This window comes from Prunus avium, chromosome 1 (genome assembly GCF_965620075.1).
Source record: "Prunus avium chromosome 1, drPruAviu1.hap1.1, whole genome shotgun sequence".
NCBI lineage: Eukaryota > Viridiplantae > Streptophyta > Magnoliopsida > Rosales > Rosaceae > Prunus > Prunus avium.
In genome coordinates this window covers 56,668,373-56,676,350 of record NC_142284.1, presented here as the reverse complement: position 1 = coordinate 56,676,350, position 7,978 = coordinate 56,668,373, and the positions used below count along the sequence as shown (strand labels likewise).

Here is a 7,978-nt window from a genome sequence, read left to right as displayed (position 1 = left end):
TTTTTCCCCTCATTAACGGAGGAGCTCGATTTGGCAAGACTGTCAGCAACCATGTTCTTTCTCACCCATGAATAAAACACACTCAAATTAAAACAAGCGTGACAACAAGATAAAAGAAATTCACACCTCCATAACATGTATTACTCACCCATGAATAAAACTCTATAAATCATTGCTTTAGAAAACCCAAGAAAAAAAATTAATACCTGGAATATATATATATATATATATAAATTCTCTTATGCGGACATCCGGATGTTATTATCGTACGGACGCCGTGTATTTTGTACTACCTCTCTCTGTTTTTCTGCCTGTTTATAATAGGATCCGCACGATAATAACGTGCGGATATCCGGATAAGAGAATAACTATATATATATATATATATATATATAAAGAAACCGTACAAACACTATTTATTTTATACTATCGCTCCGCTATTTCCAGGGGCGTTTCTGTGCACAGGGCAGGTTGGGTGCCCAAAAACGTGATAATCAAACAATCTGAAAGTGTAAGAGTCCAAAAACGATACCTGATAATAAAAAAATCGGAAAATGTAAGAGTCCAAAAACGTGGAAAGAAAAGTTAAAAAAGAAAACTTGCCATAAGAAGTAATGCCATATGTAAAATTTCCCCATCGCAGTTCCCTCCCCCTCCTTCCATGCCTCCAAGCCACAACCTCTCTCTCTCTCTCTCTCTGTGTGGAAAATGACCCGAGAATCTTTCTGTGTGTGGAAAAAGATACCTGATAATCAAACAATCCGAAAATGTAGAGAGTCCAAAATCGTGGAAAGAAAAGTTTTAAAAAAAAATTGCCAGAAAAAGTCCATCTCCAATTAAATGCCATATGTAAAATTTTCCCCATATTAAACGACAATCAAATGCCTACTTATAAAATAGAACCATACAATAATTGACAAATAAACTATAAAACTATTAGGAGCATTTTTGGTCGCTCTCTATAACGTTAAAAATGGTGATAAGCATTTTTGCTTGCCAGAAGAAGTCCAGACGTCAAGGAAAACTTGATTCAGATAGGCAGCTTTTGCGTACACGTCGCACCCATATCTCAGCATTGGCGTGCCCTATTATTATTATTAGTTACAAAGACAATCAATAACTGGTCAAAATATAACAAGTTGTAATGAACTTTGCTTTGTATGAGGTCAATGTGGTGCGTGTGGGAGGAGGAGGAACAACTAGCAGGTTTTGTATCAACTTTGCTTTTGTTATTTTATCTTTTTAGGGATCAACGCGCTTTGAAGTGTTGAATTGACCCTTGGCAGAAAAGAAGTGTTATATTAAGGGGTCACGATTTTGTCCCCATTTAAATAATTGGACTGCTTGCGCAGGGGCTGACCTCAAGGAAACAGAGTTTGTAAACAGCTTTCATCTCACGGTTGTAACACTCTTCTGAGGTAATAAAGAAATGATATGTTACAAACAATATTTGGCTAATTTCTTTTTTTTTTAGACAATTTAAAATCTGACATGTTGGTAAAAATCAAATTTTTTGTTTCTTGTGTATTTGTCATACTGTCAATGAAGGAGGAATTGCTCCATATAAGTTATAGAAAATACTTGACTCTTTTTTTGCAAGCAAATTATACAATCTAATATACGTGTATAAACTTTTCCTTTTATTTGAATGAATTACTTTTGTATATGTGTTAGAATAAGGAAGAATAGCTAGTTATATGTAAGGAGCCAAGCAGTGTCTATATATTACATTTTTCATAGACAAATATATATATTATATAAAAATTGATTTTTTTTTCCTTTTTGGACTTGATTATATGTATGAATTTTATATACCACCCCTTACGTGCTAGTGATTTAAGTCAAACAATGGGGAAATAGATTATGATTTGGTGAAAGGGTAGGTTCCCTTTCATGATAAGCCCAAAAAAAGAAAACTGTAGGAAGATATAATTTAGTCATGTGATGACCTCTTTAATAGAGATCGTTGTATTAATTTAGAGATATAATTTAGTCATATATTCATTCTTAGCACTAATAATATAGAAAAATTCTACACCATTTAATTTCTATAGACAAACCAAAAAAAACCCAAAAAATGATAGCTGGCCCTATTGAATTTAATTTTGATTATTAAATTACTTCGATGCCCTATTGAGTGTTTTGAGCTTTTTTATGAGGTTTTGGGGTTGAGTTTGTTTTAAGAAATCAATGATAGTTTTGTAATTTAAAAGAAGTTAAAAGCATTTTTGTTATGTTGTAAATGGACATTAAGTGAGTTTCTAAAGTTCATTTCATATAGGATTTTTTTTATTTTTAATAATTTGGGCTCCTATATTGGGTATAATAGTGAATCTCCCATTAATTTAACGGCACATATACTTAGCAGTTTTAACCTTCAATTATACGCCATGTTTTACTCAAACAATCTTTTTTATTATCCTAATCTGAGGAAAAAAAATTAGGGATACACGTTCATTAACCAACCTCTCCCCCTCTTCCCCTTCCTATCTCTCTGTTTCTTGTTGAACAAGCCTGCTTTTACCTGGACAAATTATTTTGACATCTGGAAAGTTCAAAATAAGAATTATCATCTGATAAGAATGTTCACTTTCACTTCACATGCTGACCAAGTATCAATTTATTATATTGCGTGTTTTACTTGGTCATCATCTAATCATTTCTTGTTGAACGCGTTCAGTAAAACTAGAATGATGATGGATAGAAATCAAGTGGTTAAATAATTCACACTTGCAACCAAATAAAAAAATTACACTTTGACTGGTCTTTTAAATGATGATCCTCGAAAGAAAGCTTCAAAGGCAAGAGTTGGACGATCGCATATGGACGTCCACTCTTGTCGTTTGTTATATATATATATATATAATAATATTAAAGGAAAATTAGGTATTAGACATAATTAACTTTAGTAATTTGGATATGAGACATTAGGTATTTTGGTTTGGGTTTTAATACCCATAAAAGAATAGGTATTTTAGATTAGGCCAAAGAGTAGGCCCAGATTTGTTGGGCCAGCTAAAATTAGACAATTATACCCTTTTTATTAAAATATTAGGGTTGGTCTCCCTTTTTATCAGATTAGATCTCTCTCTCTCTCTCTCTCCGCAGCAACGACTCTCTCTCTCTCTCTCTCTCTCTCTCTCTCTCTCTCTCTCTCTCCGCAGCAACGGCGACCACCGTAACTCCAACTGCTCATCTCCCTTTTTTATCAGATTAGATCTCTCTCTCTCTCTCTCTCTCTCTCTGCAGCAACGACGACCATAGCCTTCACTTGCGGCCGCGATGGAATTCTCAAGCTGCTCATCCCTTCGGCCTTCAGCGGTAACTCCAAGGTCTTCTAGCTCAAGATGAAGAGCGATTACGATCGCTATCTTGCTGAGTCTACAGGTCTAGCATCTGCTACTCTTGGTTGGCTTTGTGGTTGTGGATCTATGTCCCTTGAGCCGGGGTGTAAGAACAAAAAAAATTTGGTGGAAGATGATCCTACATGATTTTTGTACATAATATTTGGATTTATATTCGATTTGGGTATGATTGATTGTATTTCTTCATGTCTCTGTCTTTTGTTTCTGCTTGCAGCATTATATTTCTTTATTTTTTAGTAGGTGAAATTTTATACAGGTTCTACATGGCAGTTTTGGAAACTGCATTGCAGTTACAGAAACTGCATTGCAGTTTTCATTTAATTACAATTGGATTTTTGCTCTTTCTTTGGCCTTCAACCTCACCAATTTGAAGAGTAAAGGCTACCCAGATGAGGAATTGGGTGGGCAAGAAAAGAGTAGAACTATTTCCTTGGCATTGCAGTTTCCATTAATGCTATGCAGAAAACCCTATTTTAAAAAGAGCAATCCAAAAGGCTTTTAATCAAACATAGAAGATATATAAAATGAGCAATTCAAAACACAAAACGAAAACGAAAACGAAAGCGGAAACTGAGATGCATAAAATCAAAACGAAAACGTAACCCAAAACCAGAAACTGCGATGCAGAAAACGAAAACGAAACCAAAACCAGAAACTGAGATGCAGAAAACCAAATTGTATTTCTTTCTACCAAAACCAGAAAATGAGATGCAGAAAACCAAAACCAGAAAACCAGAAAATGAGATGCAGAAAACCAAAACCAGAAACTGAGATGCAGAAAACTGCAGAAATTGAGATGCAGAAAACCAAAACCAGAAACTGAGATGAAGAATCTGCTTCGATTGTTGGTGGTCTTCGATGATGGTCGCGCGAATGGGTTGGTGGTCTTCGATGATCGTTGGTGGCTTCAATCGTTGGTGGTCTTCGATGATCGTTGGTGGTCTGGAGGTGAAGTTGAAGAGGTTTCTGGAGGTGAAGTTGAAAGGTCGCGCGAATGGGTTGTGATTCAATTTTGGTTTCAGTTGATGTCGTTTTGGTTCAGTTTTCGTTTGATGTCGTTTTTCAGCTTTGGTTTAAAACTAAATACTGAAAATGGCATATGTTGTAATTTTCATATTTTGTAATGGTATTTTTGTTACATTTTGGTGTTTGGCCTTTTGCTAATTAGACTAAATTGTATTTCTTTCTACTAAATTAGTAAACTATATTATGGTTTAAAACTAAAGCTCCCTAATATTAATATACTGAGAATTAGTCAGACATTAATCAATTTGTTTTTTAGTAAGAGACTAATTTACTCCGAAAGTATGATTGTGGACTTTGACACCCATAATACCTTCCAAATGATGGGCAAATTATAAATTTTCTTGTTCTAGGTTGACAGATGGAATTTTCTAGTTGTACCATCTTGCCCTTGATCTTTCAAGTTCAACATAACGTGATTTGACAGAGAGTTTTTCTTAATAATATTCCTATTATATATAAGGGGCTTGTACATTTGTCCATGTATATGAGGTCTTAAGTTCGACTTCTTCCTATCCAAAATCGCTTGTGTAATTTTTTTTTTCTTCTTTATGTTATTAAAAAGTATTTAAAAAAAAGGAACCAAAACGTGCAATCACGGTGGCCGCCTCCTGTGTGGGTGGACAGTGATCCAATCTTCATATAAAATCTAGAAGATCAAACCAAAATCAACAAACGAACAAAATGAATCAATGCACTGCCAGACCAAGGGCTGAACCAGGAATTTTTCAAAGGGTTGGCTAGCTAAAATTATTAGCTTAAAATTTAATTAATTTTTTTTTTTGGTACTTATAATTTCTATGATCTTTCTAGAAATAAAAGTAAACATTAAATCATATAAACCACACTAGTTCATAGCTACATAGACTAATTTTCAATAAGTTTTAACATAAACCAAATAGGGTTTAACACAGTTGATTGAAAATCTAAGGCTTTTTACCTAGATTGACCTTAGGTCCCTTCATGCATTCATATCATACATGAAAAATTGTTTTATGTAAAAATATTGACTAAGTATAAAAAAAGGTTTTTTGGAATATTCCTTTTCTCAAGATAATTTTTGGCGGCTTTTATTCCTTACACATCAAATACGAAAACTTGATTTTATGGGATTTTAGTATGAAGTATATATTGACTTAATGAGCCATCATTTTTAGCCTAAATCTTATTTTGCACTAAAACCGATTTTTCATATTTTGATTTAATGAGAATTTGATTTTCTAGTATTTTTATTTGAATCCAAGTGGGGGTACTTCCTTATTTACATATTAAACTTAAGTAAATTGAGTAATATAAAAATAAATGAAAGTGATCCAATCTTCGAGACACGGCCTGCCACCGCCTGATGCCAATGCCACCCAAGACATACCATCCTTATGTGAATCCACTAGGAAACACAGCTTGCCTTACTTCAGAGACCTTTTGTCTAAGCTGAACTCTTCAACTGGTTGCCCTCCTGTAAGTTGTATAGTTTCTGATGGTGTCATGAGCTTCACTCTTGATGCAGCCCACGAACTCGGCATCCCAGAAGTGCTTTTCTGGACAACAATTGCTTGCGGCTTCTTGGCCTATGTACACTACCACCGCCTCATTGAAAAGGGTCTCACTCCTCTCAAAGGTATTAATCTCGCTCCTCTGACTTTTTCATGAACATATCTTGACTGATTTATATTTTATTTGTCTAGTGCGGACGTCCGGAACTGCTTAATGTCCGGAATGGTTTTGTTTTTTCACATGATCAGAATGAATTCATTCATTCAATGGAAAGGAAACCATTTCCATTTTGTTTTCTGCATCTCTCTTCTTTATCATTTAAAAAAAAAGCACTAAGGCGCACATAACGGCCTCCAAATTCTCTCTACAGTCCACCGATGAAGGAAAAGCCAGGTGATGTTTGACTTTTAAGTATTGGCAGAGCATGGTTTCTATTCTACCTTTACCAAGAAAAGTGATAAAAGTGTTTGGATTGATTTATTAGCACAAAGAAGGCAAAAAAACAAGTAGTCCGGACGTTAGAAAAAATACGGACGTCCGTAGTAGAGAACAACTCTGTATATGAATATCTTAACCTAACCATGTTGCTTAATAGAATAATAACGCACTATTTCTTTGTTTGATTCACAGATGCCAGTTATTTGACAAACGGCTATTTGGAGACGCAGATAGATTGGATACCAGGCATGAGAGGCATCCGACTAAAGGACATCCCCAGCTTCATTAGAACCACAGACCAAGATGATCTCATGCTGGATTTTCTGGTGCATGAAACAGAGCGAACTCGAAAAGCTTCTGCTGTCGTCTTGAACACCTTCCATGACTTGGAACATGAAGCTTTAGATGCACTTTCAACTTTGCTACCGCCTATTTACTCCATTGGACCCCTACATCTACAGATTAACCAGACCCCGGCAGATAGCGAGTTGAAGGACATAAGATCAAACCTATGGACAGAGGAACCAGAGTGTCTAGAATGGCTTGACTCTAAAGAACCTAACTCTGTGGTTTATGTCAACTTCGGAAGCATCACAGTGATGACAGCAGAGCAGCTAATTGAGTTTGCTTGGGGACTTGCAAACAGCAATCAGACCTTTTTTTGGGTGATTAGGTCTGATCTTGTTGGTGGGGATTCAGCTGTGGTTCCACCAGAGTTTGTGGAAGAGACCAAAGAAAGGAGCCTATTGGCAAATTGGTACCCTCAAGAACAAGTCCTGAGCCATCCGGCTGTAGGAGGGTTCTTGACTCACAGTGGTTGGAACTCTACTATTGAAAGTGTGTGTGCTGGAGTGCCCACGATCTGTTGGCCCTTCTTCGCAGAGCAACAAACCAATTGTAGGTACAGTGAGAAAGAGTGGGGCATTGGCATGGAGATTGAGAGTGATGTTAAAAGAAACTACGTAGAGGGGCTTGTGAGAAAGTTAATGGAGGGAGAGGAGGGCAAAGATATGAGGAAGAAAGCTCTGGAATGGAAGAAGTTGGCAAAGGAGGCCACCAGCCCTAATGGCTCATCATTTGTGGCTTTGGACAAAATGATTAATCAGGTGCTTCTATCTCCAAGAAAGTAGAATTCATCGATATTCTACCTAGTTGCTTGCTGCTTTGTATTTGGCCTAGTTAAACCCAAACATGGGACACAACTATTTGTGCAACATATCATGCATTCTGTTCGGTTCATTTTTACACATGATTTTTCATGTTATTCACATATTATTTTGAGTTAGTTCTTGACATTTTATAGCTTTTTACTTCCTTTTTGTGTTTTCTTAGATTTTACCTTGGTTAGAATGAAAATGAGCTAAAAGTGCATTATTGGTTATAAATTCTGTTTTTGTTCATTTTCGTAGGTCAACTTCTTGGCCTGGGATCAACATGCTCTGGTGCTCGGATGGGGTGAAGATCTTCATGAAACTTGTTCCAATGGATGTTAACTACAACATATCCAAATTTGAGCTCCATTGGACAAGTATTGCCTATCCAACCAATCCAGCATGTTACCACAACTCTGGAAATCCGAAGTAGTCCAGCTTTTACCTCCAATGTGTCACTTGATTCTTCTTGTTACCATAACACTTGGTAACAAGAATTTACCTTAG

General features: G+C 36.0%; 1 pseudogene; it reads left to right on the top strand.

Moving 5' to 3' along the window:
• The first annotated feature begins 5,690 nt into the window (after positions 1 to 5,690).
• LOC110746405 ((R)-mandelonitrile beta-glucosyltransferase pseudogene) lies at positions 5,691 to 7,530 on the top strand (annotated as a pseudogene).
• Positions 7,531 to 7,978: the final 448 nt, after the last annotated feature.